This window comes from Dipodomys spectabilis, unplaced genomic scaffold, assembly GCF_019054845.1.
Source record: "Dipodomys spectabilis isolate Male_0828 unplaced genomic scaffold, ASM1905484v1 ptg000227l, whole genome shotgun sequence".
Lineage (NCBI taxonomy): Eukaryota > Metazoa > Chordata > Mammalia > Rodentia > Heteromyidae > Dipodomys > Dipodomys spectabilis.
In genome coordinates this window covers 6,161,998-6,179,110 of record NW_024870904.1, presented here as the reverse complement: position 1 = coordinate 6,179,110, position 17,113 = coordinate 6,161,998, and the positions used below count along the sequence as shown (strand labels likewise).

The 17,113-nt window shown below is 43.8% G+C and overlaps 2 pseudogenes; both read left to right on the top strand.

Annotated features, from left to right (window-relative positions):
- Positions 1–747: 747 nt before the first annotated feature.
- On the top strand, positions 748–1,807 carry LOC122123346 (annotated as a pseudogene).
- A 10,169-nt stretch (positions 1,808–11,976) lies between these two features.
- On the top strand, positions 11,977–13,147 carry LOC122123345 (annotated as a pseudogene).
- Positions 13,148–17,113: the final 3,966 nt, after the last annotated feature.

Sequence of the window (17,113 nt, the reverse complement as noted above, 5' to 3'; positions counted from 1 at the left end):
AGTACTTGAAGAAAGCACAAAAATTTATGAAGAATTTGTGCAAGTGCTAGGGCTTCAACTCTCGTCCTGGGTCCTAAGATTTTGTGCTCAAGCCTTGTTCTCTACTACTTGAGTCTCAACTCCACTTGTGGTTTTTTGCCTGTTTGTTTTTGGTAGTAAATGAAAGAAAAAGTTCTCTCAGACTTTCCTTCTCTAGCTGGCTTGGAACCTACATACTAAGATTTCAGCCTCTGGAGTAGCCAGGATTAAAGGCAGGGGCCAGACAAGACACACCCTGCTCCTGAAGGCTTCTGCAAGGGCAAACCCTCCCAGAAAGGGAAGAGTGGGCTCATCATGGCCTGCATATAAAGGAGAGCAGCATGGCCTGGACTTCATTTGCTTGGTCCAGGCTGCTGGAGGAAGGAGGTGAAGAGCGAGCAGGAAAAGAACTTCAAACACAGGCTCCAGAACAGGCTGAGGTGACCAAGACTCCTAGGGCAAACCTCACAGCCAGCAAGAAAGGACAAAGCTCCCAGGAACAGAGGCAGTGGCGAAGGCTCAGGCTGGTGGATTCAGCCTCTTCTCAGTGGCGGTTGTAAGCAACAGAACAAGGGTCCATCTGACCCACGTTGGTTGCTTACTCCCTTCGGGAGACATTAACCTGTACCTGTAATCATGGCAGCTTCATTTGCAGGTTTCTTCACGGAAAACAAAGGTGCATCAAGGTGGCCGGCCCAGGACAAGTCTGCCCCACTGATTGGAAAAGTCATGAGAGTGCCCTTTTGCGGAGACTGGGACTTGGTGAAAATCCTGGGGAAAGGTACCTATGGAAAAGTTCAGCTTGTTGTGAATAGAGCAACTAAACAGGCAGTTGCAGTGAAGATTGTAGACATGAAGCGGGCCAGGAACTCTCCGGAAAATATGAAGAAAGAAATCTGCATTAATCAAATGTTAAACCATGAGAATGTTTTGAAATTCTATGGTCACAGGAGAGAAGGCAATATGCGATATCTATTCTTGGAATACTGTAGTGGTGGAGATCTTTTTGATAGAATACAGCCAGATATAGGCATGCCTGAAGAAGGTGCTCAGAGGTTCTTCCATCAACTCATGGCAGGGGTGTTTTATCTGCATGGTATTGGAATAGCTCATAGAGATATTAAGCCAGAAAATCTCCTCTTGGACAAAAGGGATAACCTCAAAATCTGTGACTTTGGCTTGGCCACAGTATTTCGCCATAAGAATTGTGAGCGTTTCTTGACAAACATGTGTGGTACTTTACCTTATGTGGCTCCAGAACTTCTGAAGAGAGAAGAATGTCATGCAGAACCAGCTGATGTTTGGTCCTGTGGCATAGTTCTTACTGCAATGTTGGCTGGAGACTTACCATGGGAAGAGCCCAGTGACAGTTGTCCGGAATATTGTGATTGGAAAGAAAAGAAAATGTATCTCAAGCCCTGGAAAAAAATTGATTCTGCTCCTCTGGCTCTGATTCAGAAAATCCTAGTGGAGAATCCAACAGCAAGAATTACCATCCAGGACATCCAAAAGGATAGATGGTACAACAAGTCATTTATGAAAGGGGCAGCAGGATTGTCAGGATAGGGAAAATAGGAGAAAGGTGAGGGAAGCTGTAACGAGTTGAACAAAATATACTTAATGAATTACTTGAGTAAACTAACCCCTCTCTACATGACCTGGACAATGAAAAAGAAAGAGAGAAAAACAAGAAGTAAAGGGGCAGAGGCCCTGAGTCAATGCAGGTGGTGTCCCAGAAACACCTGGTGGATTTTCCAAGCACAATCATTTGAATTTGGACTTTCCCTAGCATCTGTGGATGAACTAATGAGCCTGTAACCAACCCTGCAGCAGAGATCACACACTGATCTTCAGCACTCTTCTCCAATCATTACCCTCATCCCTTTTCAAGGCGAAACACTTCTTTGATTGTAATGTCCATGAAAGAAGGTGGTTAAAAATCTCAAATAAATCAGGCATCTATCCTTCATACCTGCAATTCTGCTACTCAGGAGGCTGAACTGACCAGGTCAGAAGCCAGGAGTACTGCCCGAAAAGAGGAGGTCACTGGCAGTGCAAAAGAGGCAGAAGACAGTTTTTTGACAAATGGCACATTCATCATACTACAGGAATTCTCTATAATCTCCAAGGCCAAAGTATCATAGAAAGAAATTACCAATATCTTATGGAGCAATTATGACAACAAAATGGGGAGTTAGCCCCCATATACAGTTACAGATAGCTTTGTTTACCGTTAACGTTTTAAATTATTCAAAAGGGGCAACTGAATCCAGATTTCAGAAGCACTGGGGACAACTAAACTCTAAGCCCCAAGTGAAAGTCAGGTGGAAGGACCCCCTGACACAACAATGGAGAGGACCTGACCCCCTAGTTACCATGGGCAGGGGATTTGGATGCGTTTTTCCCATGGGGTAGACAGCCCCCATTTGGATCCCTGCCAGGAACCTTAAGTTTTTACCCATATCCTCTATACAGGAGGATGCCCAAGGATAAACTAACCATCCCCAAGGGCAACCCGCCTTTGAGAAGCTCTTGTGTTCTTTGACAATTGCAGATGGTGATAATCCAGCGGATGGCTATCCTGACCCTCCCAGTCCTGGCAATCGCTTTGGAATTCACATCAACCTCAATGGGTGACCTGGGCAGTGATCAGCACTGACAATGCAGAAATTATCAATAGCACCACAAGAGAAGCTGTCCCTTTGACGTGGTGCCCTGACTTCATTTTGATCACCACCCTTTGTCATTATTTATGGATTGTTTAATATTTCTGTAGGAGCTAATTAGTTTAATTTTACCGGCTCTAATTGTTCTTTTACCTATTGCTTGTACAACCACCTTTTGTTTAGCTTTGTGTAAATATGTCTAAAACCTGCTCTAGAGGGGCTGGGAAGGTGGCTCAGTGGTAGAGCGCTTGCCTCGCACACATGAGGCCCTGGGTTCGATTCCTCAGAACCACATAAGCAGGAAAAAAAGCCGGAAATGGTGCTGTGGCTCAAGTGGTAGAGCACTAGCCTTGAGCTTAAGAGCTGAGGGACAGTGCCCAGGCCCAAAGCTCAGGCTTTGCGACCAAACCCCCACCCCACCAAAAAATAATAATCCTACTCTACAACAATCCCCACCTCTGGACTCTGAAGTGGCAAAGACTGCTATCCCTATCCCATCCCTGACTCTTTGCCTGAAAGTGCTTTTGCTGATGCTTTTTCTATGCCTTCCTTGCATTATACGTGCCCTGCAAAACTCTTATGAGTTTAGCCAGCCAGTTACCTAAGATCAAGCTCCAAGTGAGTAAATTTTCCCCGAGAGAAACCGCAGCCAGAGACGGGTAAGAAGGGGTGCCAGTCTGACCAACCTAAGACAGGGCCTTCAGCTTCGCTCTGAAGAAGTTCCCGATGACGGGTAAGGCAGACAAGGCGATCCACCCAACCTAAGACAGGCGGGTTCGCTTCTTGAAACAGAGACGGGGTGTTGGAAGCTTACAGTAAATTTTAAAGGTCATCTTGACCTTGGGCTTGCTTGAAGGCACATACAAGGAACTGGCTTTCTTGAAAGACACCAGGTACCCGGGATTGCTTTGCTATGTCTGCACTTTGTTTTAAATTTTCCTTGTTTTTCTGGACTATAGTAGAACAGCCTGAGTGTGGGAGCCCATGAGGATACCCCATGCCACATGTGTGGAACTCCTAATTCCCAGGCTACTCTCATATTCTGAAGAGGACAAGATACTGAGCTTTATATATGCCCTGGTATTAATAGACCTGCTTTGGACATTTCTAACTGTGGTGGTTCTAATGTTTATTACTGTGCTAGGTGGGGATGTGAGGTAACTGGGACGGGTTCTTATGCACAAGGGCCCTGCCAATTGTTGTCTGACGAATCTCGCCTCAAACCCTCTGCATGGACAATGCTATTCCTACCAATGTAATCTGTTAAAATAACCTTTACAGAGGAGGAGGAAATGGAAAACTAACTGGGAGGTGGATCTGCCATTAAAACAAAAAGGGGGAATCTGTGGGGAACACATAGGACATTGACTCCAGAACCCCTTTGTGTACCCATCTCTCCTTTACCTACCTCTCACAACGTTTGATTACTGTAACTAACTCTTGCATATTTTTTGATAAGGATTCACTATTCCTCCATAGTGACTTAAAGTTAAATTCTCATTGTCTGTGCTCCCATAAAACTGCTTAAGATTAATACTCTGCCCACTGAGTGTAAGATTTACTTTTTATCTCTGTATGCTGTATACAAGCATTTGATGTTCCAATAAACTTTGTCTATCCTGGCATGTTGTAGTTCACTTTTTGCTTCCCTGACATAGTCTGACTGTGTGAACAGCAACAATGGAGTGTGGTCATCATCTGGTGGTCTGCTCTGTAGTTTCACACTATTCAAACATTAGCTCCTTGTTGCTCTGAGCAATACACCATTACTTTTGTAACACCGGCATTGATTTATTTTACAATGCGTTATAAATATATTCTCCAAGAACCGCTGGAGTCACAATGATAAACACAAAAATGAATTAGCAGCTAAGCAAAATTTACTTGCACACACAAGCATGCATTACCAGCCTAAAATCTGGCAAGCAAGCACACAGAGCAAGCAGTCGGCCCCATTATTTATCGCTAATACAGCAACAGGCCCTGCCTCTCTGCTCAGATTGATTGTGCTCAGGGTTACAATCTAATCTGCTTGTGATTGGCTCATTTGAATAGGATAAAATGTATTTACAGAAGGTGATTTTGAAGTAAGATTAACAGTTCATAAGTAATGTCAACGGATGCCCACACCACCCTCTACTAGTTCTGGACTAGTCCAAGGTGTGTCATAATCCCAACTGGAAAAATCTGTTTAAGAAAAATTTTACTTCAGACAAATCCTTTATCCCTAAGCAGTTTGTCTTTTCCTTAAGAACCAAGCCTCCAGGCCAAAGCAGGAACTTTTAAGCAATATGCTGAGAGAAAAAGCAATTTTTCTCACACATGAATATATGTCTAAAAGAGGTTTTGTAGCATTTCTACATGTTTCATTATATTCACCTTCCAAGTCAGGAAAGCAAGGGTATTGTCTACAATCCTAATTTTCCACCTGAGAATAATGTGTAAGTAGAAAAGTACTAACATATGGGGGCTCCAGTGGCTCACACCTGTAATCTTAGCTACTCAGGAGGCTGAGATCTGAGGTTCCCATTTTAAAGCCAGCTTGGGTAGAAAAGTCCATAAGACTTTTATTTTTGAGGGGGGGTTACGGTCATGGGCCCTTAACTCTAGGCCTGGGCGCTGTCCCTCAGCTCTTCAGCTCAAGGCTAGCACTCTACTACTTGAGACATAGCACTACTTCTGGCTTTTTTCTTTTTTGCTTATGTGGTGCTGAAGAATTGAACCCAGGGCCTCATGCATGCAAGGAAAGCACTCTACCACTGAGCCACCTTCCCCACCCTGCCACATAAATAGCCAATAAACTACTGGAAAACCAGAAGTGGTGCTGTGGCTCAAGTGGTAGAGTGCTCACCTTGAGCTAAACAGCACAGGGACAGAGCCCAGGCCCAGAGTTCAAGTCCCATGACTGACAAAAAAAACAGTAATACCATAGTATGTGTATATAATACATACATGAATTTTATGTTAAAAAGCGGTGTGCTTTTCATACATGTCTTAGGATAGACAATGTTTTCTCTGTATTTGGACGATTTCATCGTATGTGTTTTTGTAACAAAATTTTCAAATATAGCCGCCAAAATTAGTTGTAGTGTTCCCAGTATTAATAGATCAAGAATCACCATCATTAACACTTCTTGTTGAATTCATCCAGCTCCATCCTCCACTTTGGAAACCCCTTTCAAATCACTATTCTGAAAACAAAACGAAGAACATGACTTCTTTTGTCCATGTACAGAAGCCTTTAAGCACAAGCAGCCTGAACTAGGATCTTCATCCAGAAATAGGCTCAATGCTAAGTGTGAGGTATATTAAATAGGTAGGGTTCATTAGGTAGCCAGTGAAGAGATCACCACATGGTATTAGGGCAAGAAAAGTAGTTGATTTACCAAAATGCTGCCCTGCTGAGCATGGTGAAAGGCATGGCCAAAAGGGGTGACCCACCCCCAGGCCAGGATTTATTGAGGCCAGGGACAGGAAGGCATATGGCCACACTGGATCTGGATGTGATCTCAGGGCCTGGGACCCTTCCCTGGTCTGACAATAGACATGAAACTGGCTGGCCAGGGTGTGACCATGGAGGGGAGGTGACTGCTTCCAGGTGTGCCAGTTATCTAGGTAAGAGATACTGGGCAGAAACTTAGCCAACAGGTAGGGTGGTGGTGTCTGCACAGGGCCTGCATTGCTCTAGGCACACCTTAAACTAAGGTGCATGGAGACAAAGTCACATCCCATACAGTCTTTACCAACATCCTCTGGCCACACAGTACGGCATCAGTCCCTCCATGGTACAAAATACCAAGTAAGCGCAATTGAAGGAAAAGGCTCCTAGTGGCAATTGTACAAGTTGCCATTTATTTTAAGTTGCTATGTTTGAGCATTGTAGGCATGTTCAAATGGCCAGTATCTGTGCTGAGAATTTCCGTTTCTCTCAGAAGTCATGAATTGTGGTGTAGCACCATGGTTGAGTGCCATGCTGCAATCACTCCTTTAGTGAAACTTTGGCCCAGCATGTACTTTTTAGGTACCCACTGGTTGATCTTGAAATTTGGATACTGGAACTAAGTGGTATCATCTTGATGACTTTGTTGGAAGACTCTAATCCCACTATGGGAAGTTCAGAGGAGCAGTCCTAGATTTCCAGAGATTACCTCGATGAAGGTAAGGAAACCTCAATGACCCTCAAATTGACCTTCTCCTTCTCAGGACAGTCTGAGTAATACCTGGACTTACAAGCAATGCAGAAGGCAGTCTAGATCATGCCCTCATATGACTGGGTGTTACGCTGGAGACCTGGAGACTGGTCTAAAGCCAAATTTCTACCCATGGGCTACCTCAACTGCCCTCCTGTCCTTTCTGGGAACATGCTTTGTGGTCTCTGAAGACACTCTTTTACACAATTCTACCAGAGAGTACTCATATTCAGAAGGGCTCATGCATCAATTGTGTAAGGGAAAGCATTCGATGGTGACTCCTTCCTGATCTCAGGTATCCAAGAACATTTGTTCAGAAGTGATCAGGGAACCACAGAGGAAGACAGGGCTCACCAGCAAGCTTTACGAACCTCTTCTCTTCTGCTCAGGCAGACCCTTAGCACAAATTCATTTCTCAAGAGGCCTTAGCTGAGCATAGTCCATTTTCAAGGATTATGAAAAGAGGATGGCCCTCCCTTCCTGATGGCCCACGAGTTAATTGTCACCTTCCTCTCCCCTAAGATTCTTGGGATATGAAGCATTGAATTTAGATGTGCTTTCATATGGGGTCTTTCAAATGCCCCCATACCCTACACATTCATAAAATTATCTTAAACATTCATAAAAAGCTTGTAGTCCTGGACAGGAAGATGAGAATAAGTAAGTTTGTCTTCATTCCAGAAGCATACCCACAAGCACAGTCTCCTACCTTAATACCCTCACATAGCAGAGGATAGCTTTGACACTAACCAGGCAAGAAGAGAAGTTCAGGTTCACAGCAGATGGCATCTCAAACATCAAATGGCTTTCATATCCCAGGAGGACCCCACTTCCGTAAGGAATACCCACACCCCAGAGGAACACTTCCAGGAGACTCAGACATTGGTTGGAGGGCTCACAGCCAGAGTCTCATGAGAACTCTTCCTGGCTGTGCACCATGCAACTATGACTGAATTGTAGAGATTTTCCGTTAAAAAAAAAAAAACTATCGGGACCAGGAAGGTGGCTCAGTGGTACTGCTTGCCTTGCATGCATGAGGCCCTGGGATTGATTCCTCAACACCACATAAGCAAAAAGAAAAAAACCAGAAGTGGAGCTGTGGCTCAAGTGGTAGAGCACTAGCCTTGAGCTGAAGAGCTGAGGGAGAGTGCCCAGGCCCAGAGTTCAGTCCCAGAACTGGACCAAAAGAAAAAAAAAAGTATCAAAGAACCCAAGAAAATCCTTCATGCATTTAAAGTCACAAGTCCTTATAAGCAATGAAACAAACTTCCACTAAATCATTGATGAGTTGAAACCAAAGCTCTTAAGTGATTAATGTAAAGTATAGTCAATAGGTAGTTTCATTAGGTAGCCAATGAAAAGAATATCATGTGGAATTCATACAGGAAAGGAAGTTTATCTACGAAAGTGCTGCACAGTGGGTGCCTGGTGGAGAGGCATGGCCAAAAGGGGTACCCCACCCTCAAGCCAGGACTCATGAGACAGGGATAGGTGTGGCCAGGTGGAGGAAATATATGGTCACACTGGATCTGGATGTGACCTCAGGGCCTGGAACCATCTTATATTCAGATGAGACGAATGACCAGGATGTAACCTACCAGGAGAGGAAACTGTCTGCTTCCAGGTGTGCCAGTTTCCTAGGTAACACAGGTACTGGGCAGAAACTTGGCCAAGAGATGGGGAGGTGTCTGTACATGGCCTGCAGGGACTGAGGCAGATCTTACAATTATCACTGAAGAAAATGAGGTATTCAGTAGGGAGAATGTGAACAGACTCCTTCCTGGAGGTATCACCATGTAAAGTGCATGTGCCTAAACGAACCTGGAACATGAATTTCAGAGCTCACACTGAACACAAGCGTTAGGTGAGAAAGAAGTAGAAGAGACTCTATGAGAAATGCAGCTAAACTTCTTCTTACTTTCTATGTTTTCATAGATATGGAGAAAAAACCTCAGAGTACAACAAAAGAAGCCTAGAGTTCTGATCAAAGTCAGGAGACCACTCCCACTATAAATTCCAAAAACACTGAAAATAGTATAAGAAGCATTCAAGAGATGCATCCACATTCAAAGCACATGGTCAGAAAGACAGCTGTATATCTAAGCGGTGTATACCAGGTAGGGAAAACACTGGAAACTAAGCACTGGACAAGGTTCTTCAGAGCAATGTCAGGGCCCGACTTATAACAGTCCAAGAAGATCTGGTTCAACAGCATGCTGAGACAGATGCCTGCCCACGGTAGGGTCTGAGGATGCTATCACTGTGTAACTTGAGACTTATGCCAGGAGTCATTCCTCATGACTCCATCTCAGTATTAAGAGAAATTGAAATCCAACTCCTACCAAAAATCATGCAACAGTTATCATGATGGTTTCATGAAATTTAACAGGCCTGATATTCCTTCTAATTGAACACTGTTCTACATAGATGTTTGCTAAAAGATAGTTTGCATATAATCACAGACTCAGACCAAAAAAAAGTATAAGAACAACCCTACCACTATCCCCTGACTCCAGCTGTATTTTGGGAGCTCTACTTAGGAACAGGAGAGTGCTATTGCCAACACAGGTTAGTCAAATCAGCATCTAAAAAGGTAGTATTCAAGGCCCTTGGGGCTATGCTTTTATATAACTGGACTCATCCATCTTTTTGACTTAAAACAATCAACCTTGGGCTCTTTTTCTTCCCCCCAGCTAAGGACATTCAAGGCTGTATGCTGGCCTGCAGATCTCAGACTAGTTCTTTAACTCAGATGAGCCACCAGCCACTCACATAGAGCATGTTAGCATCCTCAGTGGTCCTCCTCTCTCCAGTCTTATTCCTTCTTTCCCACAATGATTTCCAGTAGCAATTCTGACCACCTAAATTTACCTACATCATGGTTTAAGTCCCAATAACATGAAAATCCCACTGAATTTCTGCCTCCGCCACACCCTGTCCCAATGCTATTTCTACCTAAGATTTCCTTCCACCAAACTCCAGTTTTCTACTAAGCTCAGTATTTGATTCCTTCACTACACTGTTTCCACATCATTCAAATTTTACCTATGGAGCCAATTCTCACAGACAATCAAGGGGGACATTCCCTATGGTTCCATCACTACTCCAGCATCACATACACACACATCTGAATTCAAGAAAAATGCTTCCACTACAGCTGAGTCTTAGCAAGAATATGCTGTCATATACTAATATTTTCATTTGCACAGCCTGCCAAATCAGTTGTAAAAAGTGGAAGCAATATCTGACAACAAACTTCACCATCTTTCACATTTGCACCTGAACTGTAGACCCAGCTACTTTTGTGTGGACATCATTGTCAGCATTGCTTGAGGTTTCAGCATTCCTAGTTTCCATGGTTTGGATACTCTAGGCACTGCTCTAAATGGCACTTGGATTCCACCATTCAGTAATTAAAAATCCACTTCCTGCAGCACTCAATGTCACTGAAGCTCATTAAACAGCTCCATATCAGGTAGATGGTAGGAATAAGACTGATGTGCAAACTCCAGGCTGCTTCACGCAAGACACCTCCAAACCTCCTGGGGCAAGTGGGAGGCTCCCTCATACCTATTATCCCTGTGGATAAAACTATGAGATTATTCTTTTCTCTACTCCCCCAGGAGCCCACTAACCTGTAGCCAATTATGAAGTCTGTCTAGAACAAAATGAAACCACAAGGATTTCAAGGAGAAGAGCCTACATCGATGAAACTGAGATCGTTGCTTTAAACAAACACACAAATTCCTGCAGGTTTTAGTGCTGGAGCTAGGGCTTCAAGTCTGGTCTGGAGACCTAAGTTTTGTGTTCAAGGCTTGTACTCTACCACCTGAACCTCAGCTCCACTTCTGGCTATTTTGTTAGTAAATTGGTGATAACAAAGCTCTACCTCTCTTGGAACTTATATCCTCTGATCTCAGCCTCTTCAGTAGCCAGGATTAGAATCCTGGGCATGCAACACCAAGCTCCTGAGGGCTTCTATGAGGACACACCCTTCAGGAAGTATAAGTAGAATTTGGGGCACTCTCCAAACTTTATGGGGTAAGTGGGAGACTCTCCCCGCACCAACAAATCTACAACCAAGCCAGCGCTAGTGCCCCAAGTCTGTAATCCTATCTACTCTGGAGGATGAGATCTGCACATTGAGATTCCAAGCCACCCAGGCAGGAAAGCCTGTGAAGATCTTACCTCCAATAAACCACTCAGAAAACCGGAAGTGGCACTGTGACTCCAGTAATAGAGCACTAGACTTCAGCTAAAGACCTGAGGAACAATGCCCAGGCCTAGAGTCCAAGACCCATGACTGATTTAAAAAAAAAAAAAAACAAGAAAGAAACAGTAATGATTTTATTTAAACCAATTCCAGAGAAAGCCATTAATCTTGAGAAAATTACCAAGACTAGAAAGGTTAGAACTGTGATAAACCAAGATGTACCTACATTGATGAAGCTGAGAACTTGAAAAAAGCACAAAAATTCATGAAGAATTTGTGCAAGTGCTAGGGCTTCAACTCTCGTCCTGGGTCCTAAGCTTTTGTGCTCAAGGCTTGTTCTCTACTACTTGAGTCTCAGCTCCACTTCTGGTTTTTTGCCTGTTTGTTTTTGGGAATAAATGAAAGAAAAAGTTCTCTCAGACTTTCCTTCTCTAGCTGGCTTGGAACCTACATACTCAGATTTCAGCCTCTGGAGTAGCCAGGATTAAAGGCAGGGGCCAGACAAGACACACCCTGCTGCTGAAGTCTTCTGCAAGGGCAAACCCTCCCAGAAAGGGAAGGGTGGGCTCATCATGTCCTGCATATAAAGGAGAGCAGCATGGCCTGGACTTCATTTGCTTGGTCCAGGCTGCTGGAGGAAGGAGGTGAAGAGCGAGCAGGGAAAGGACTTCAGAGGCTCCAGAACAGGCTGAGGTGACCAACACTCCTAGGGCAAACCTCACAGCCAGCAAGAAAGGACAAAGCTCCCAGGAACAGAGGCAGTGGCAAAGGCTCAGGCTGGTGGATTCAGCCTCTTCTCAGTGGCGGTTGTAAGCAACAGAACAAGGGTCCATCTGACCCACGTTGGTTGCTTACTCCGTTCAGGAGACATTAACCTCTACCTGTAATCATGGCAGCTTCATTTGCAGGTTTCTTCACGGAAAACAAAGGTGCATCAAGGTGGCCGGCCCAGGACAAGTCTGCCAGACTGATTGGTAAAGTCATAAGAGTGCCCTTTTGTGGAGACTGGGACTTGGTGAAAACCCTGGGAAAAGGTACCTATGGAAAAGTTCAGCTTGTTGTGAATAGAGCAACTAAACAGGCAGTTGCAGTGAAGATTTTAGACATGAAGCGGGCCAGGAACTCTCCAGAAAATATGAAGAAAGAAATCTGCATTAATCAAATGTTAAACCATGAGAATGTTTTGAAATTCTATGGTCACAGGAGAGAAGGCAATATGCGATATCTATTCTTGGAATACTGTAGTGGTGGAGACCTTTTTGATAGAATACAGCCAGATATAGGCATGCCTGAAGAAGATGCTCAGAGGTTCTTCCATCAACTCATGGCAGGGGTGTTTTATCTGCATGGTATTGGAATAGCTCATAGAGATATTAAGCCAGAGAATCTCCTCTTGGACAAAAGGGATAACCTCAAAATCTGTAACTTTGGCTTGGCCACAGTATTTCGCCATAAGAATTGTGAGCGTTTCTTGACAAACATGTGTGGTACTTTACCTTATGTGGCTCCAGAACTTCTGAAGAGAGAAGAATGTCATGCAGAACCAGCTGATGTTTGGTCCTGTGGCATAGTTCTTACTGCAATGTTGGCTGGAGACTTACCATGGGAAGAGCCCAGTGACAGTTGTCCGGAATATTGTGATTGGAAAGAAAAGAAAACGTATCTCAAGCCCTGGAAAAAAATTGATTCTGCTCCTCTGGCTCTGATTCAGAAAATCCTAGTGGAGAATCCAACAGCAAGAATTACCATCCAGGACATCCAAAAGGATAGATGGTACAACAAGTCATTTATGAAAGGGGCAGCGGGATTGTCAGGATAGGGAAAATAGGAGAAAGGTGAGGGAAGCTGTAACGAGTTGAACAAAATATACTTAATGAATTACTTGAGTAAACTAACCCCTCTCTACATGACCTGGACAATGAAAAAGAAAGAGAGAAAAACAAGAAGTAAAGGGGCAGAGGCCCTGAGTCAATGCAGGTGGTGTCCCAGGAAGACCTGGTGGATTTTCCAAGCACAATCATTTGAATTTGGACTTTCCCGAGCATCTGTGGATGAACTAATGAGCCTGTAACCAACCCTGCAGCAGAGATCACACACTGATCTTCAGCACTCTTCTCCAATCATTACCCTCATCCCTTTTCAAGGCGAAACACTTCTTTGATTGTAATGTCCATGAAAGAAGGTGGTTAAAAATCTCAAATAAATCAGGCATCGATCCTTCATACCTGCAATTCTGCTACTCAGGAGGCTGAACTGACCAGGTCAGAAGCCAGGAGTACTGCCCGAAAAGAGGAGGTCACTGGCAGTGCAAAAGAGGCAGAAGACAGTTTTTTGACAAATGGCACATTCATCATACTACAGGAATTCTCTATAATCTCCAAGGCCAAAGTATCATAGAAAGAAATTACCAATATCTTATGGAGCAATTATGACAACAAAATGGGGAGTTTGCCCCCATATACAGTTACAGATAGCTTTGTTTACCGTTAACGTTTTAAATTATTCAAAAGGGGCAACTGAATCCAGATTTCAGAAGCACTGGGGACAACTAAACTCTAAGCCCCAAGTGAAAGTCAGGTGGAAGGACCCCCTGACACAACAATGGAGAGGACCTGACCCCCTAGTTACCATGGGCAGGGGATTTGGATGCGTTTTTCCCATGGGGTAGACAGCCCCCATTTGGATCCCTGCCAGGATCCTTAAGTTTTTACCCATATCCTCTATACAGCAGGATGCCCAAGGATAAACTAACCATCCCCAAGGGCAACCCGCCTTTGAGAAGCTCTTGTGTTCTTTGACAATTGCAGATTGTGATACTCCAGCGGATGGCTATCCTGACCCTCCCAGTCCTGGCAATCGCTTTGGAATTCACATCAACCTCAATGGGTGACCTGGGCAGTGATCAGCACTGACAATGCAGAAATTATCAATAGCACCACGAGAGAAGCTGTCTCTTTGACCTGGTGCCCTGACTTCATTTTGATCACCACCCTTTGTCATTATTTATGGATTGTTTAATATTTCTGTAGGAGCTAATTAGTTTAATTTTACCGGCTCTAATTGTTCTTTTACCTATTGCTTGTACAACCACCTTTTGTTTAGCTTTGTGTAAATATGTCTAAAACCTGCTCTAGAGGGGCTGGGAAGGTGGCTCAGTGGTAGAGCGCTTGCCTTGCACACATGAGGCCCTGGGTTCGATTCCTCAGAACCACATAAGCAGAAAAAAAAGCCGGAAATGGTGCTGTGGCTCAAGTGGTAGAGCACTAGCCTTGAGCTTAAGAGCTGAGGGACAGTGCCCAGGCCCAAAGCTCAGGCTTTGCGACCGAACCCCCACCCCACCAAAAAATAATAATCCTACTCTACAACAATCCCCACCTCTGGTCTATGAAGTGGCAAAGACTGCTATCCCATCCCTCACTCTTTGCCTGAAAATGCTTTTGCTGATGCTTTTTCTATGCCTTCCTTGCATTATACGTGCCCTGCAAAACTCTTATGAGTTTAGCCAGCCATTTACCTAAGATCAAGCTCCAAGTGAGTAAATTTCCCCCGAGAGAAACCACAGCCAGAGACGGGTTAGAGGGGGTGCCAGTCTGACCAACCTAAGACAGGGCCTTCAGCTTTGCTCTGAAGAAGTTCCCCATGACGGGTAAGGCAGACAAGGCGATCCACCCAACCTAAGACAGGCGGGTTCGCTTCTTGAAACAGAGACAGGGTTTTGGGAGCTTACAGTAAATTTTAAAGGTCATCTTGACCTCTGGGCTTGCTTGAAGGCACATACAAGGAACTGGCTTTCTTGAAAGACACCAGGTACCCGGGATTGCTTTGCTATGTCTGCGCTCTGTTTTAAATTTTCCTTGTTTTTCTGGACTATAGTAGAACAGCCTGAGTGTGGGAGCCCATGAGGATACCCCATGCCACATGTGTGGAACTCCCAATACCCAGGCTACTCCCATATTCTGAAGAGGACAAGATACTGAGCTTTATATATGGCCAGATATTAATAGACCTGCTTTGGACATTTCTAACTCTGGTGGTTTTAATGTTTTTTACTGTGCTAGATGGGGATGTGAGGTAACTGGCACGGGCTCTTATGCACAAGGGCCCTCCCTATTCTTGTCTGACGAATCTCGCCTCAAAACCCCTGCATGCCCATTGCTATTCCTACCAATGTAATCCTGTTAAAATAACCTTTACAGAGGAGGGGGAAAAGGATAACTAACTGGGAGTTGGATCTGCCATTAAAACAAAAAGGGGGAATCTGTGGGGAACACTTAGGACATTGCCTCCAGAACCCCTTTGTGTACTCATCTCTGCTTTACCTACCTCTCACAACCTTTGATTACTGTAACTAACTGCTGCCCATTTGTTGATAAGGATTCGTTATTCCTCCATAGTGACTTAAAGTTAAATTCTCATTGTCTGTGCTCCCATAAAACTGCCTAAGATTAACACTCTGCCTGCTGACTGTAAGATTTACTTGTTATCTCTGTATGCTCTATATAAGCATGTGATGTTCCAATAAACCTTGTCTATCCTGGCATGTTGTAGTCCACCTTTTGCTTCCCTGACACAGTCTGACTGTGTGAACAGCAACAATGGAGTGTGGTCATCATCTGGTGGTCTGCTCTGTAGTTTCACACTATTCAAACATTAGCTCCTTGTTGCTCTGAGCAATACACCATTACTTTTGTAACACTGGCATTTATTTATTTTACAATGCGTTATAAATATATTCTCCAAGACCCACTGGAGTCACGATGGTAGACATAAAAATGAATTAGCAGCAAAGCAAAATTTACTTGCACACACAAGCATGCACTACCAGCCAAAAATCTGGCAAGCAGGCACACAGAGCAAGCAGTCAGCCCCATATTTATCACTAATACAGCAACAGGCCTTGCCTCTCTGCTCAGATTGGTTGTGCTCAGGGTTACAATCTAATCTGCTCGTGATTGGCTCATTTGAATAGGATAAAATGTATTTACAGAAGGTGATTTTTAGGTAAGATTTACAGTCATTAAGTAATCTCAACAGATGCCCATACCCTCTACTAGTTCTGGACTAGTCCAGGGTGTGTCATAATCCCATCTGGAAAAACCTGTTTAAGAGAAATTTTACTTCAGACAAATCCTTTATCCCTAAGCACTTCCTCTTTTCCTTAAGAAGCAAGCCTCCAGGCCAAAGCAGGAACTATTAAGCAATATGCTGAGAGAAAAGGCAATTTTTCTCACACATGAATATATGTCTAAAAGACGTTTTGTAGCATTTCTACATGTTTCATTATATTCACCTTCCAAGTCAGGAAAGCAAGGGCATTGCCTATAGTCCTAATTTTCCACCTGAGAATAATGTGTAAGTAGAAAAGTACTAACCTATGGGGGTTCCAGTGGCTCACACATGTAATCTTAGCTACTCAGGAGGCTGAGATCTGAGGTTCCCATTTCAAAGCCAGCTTGGGCAGAAAAGTCCACAAGACTTTTTTTTTTTTGAGGGGGGGTTACGGTCACGGGCACTTAACTCTAGGCCTGAGTGCTGTCCCTCAGCTCTTCAGCTCAAGTCTAGCACTCTACCACTTGAGCCAAAGCGCTACTTCCAGCTTTTTTTTCTTTTTTGTTTATGTGGTGCTGAGGAATTGAACCCAGGGCCTCATGCATGCAAGGCAAGCGCTCTACCACTGAGCCACCTTCCCAGCCCCGCCACAAGACTCTTATAGCCAATAAACTACTGGAAAACTAGAAGTGGTGCTGTGGCTCAAGTGGTAGAGAGCTCACCTTGAGCTGAACAGCACAGGGACAGAGCACAGGCCCAGAGTTCAAGTCCCATGACTGAAAAAAAAACAGTACTACCATAATGTGTATATTATATATATTATATATATATTATATATATTATATATTATATATATATTATATATATTATATATATATTATTATGTATTATACATACATATTATATATTATACATACATGAATTTTATGTTAAAAAGACGTGTGCTTTTCATACATGTCTTAAGATAGAAAAAGTTT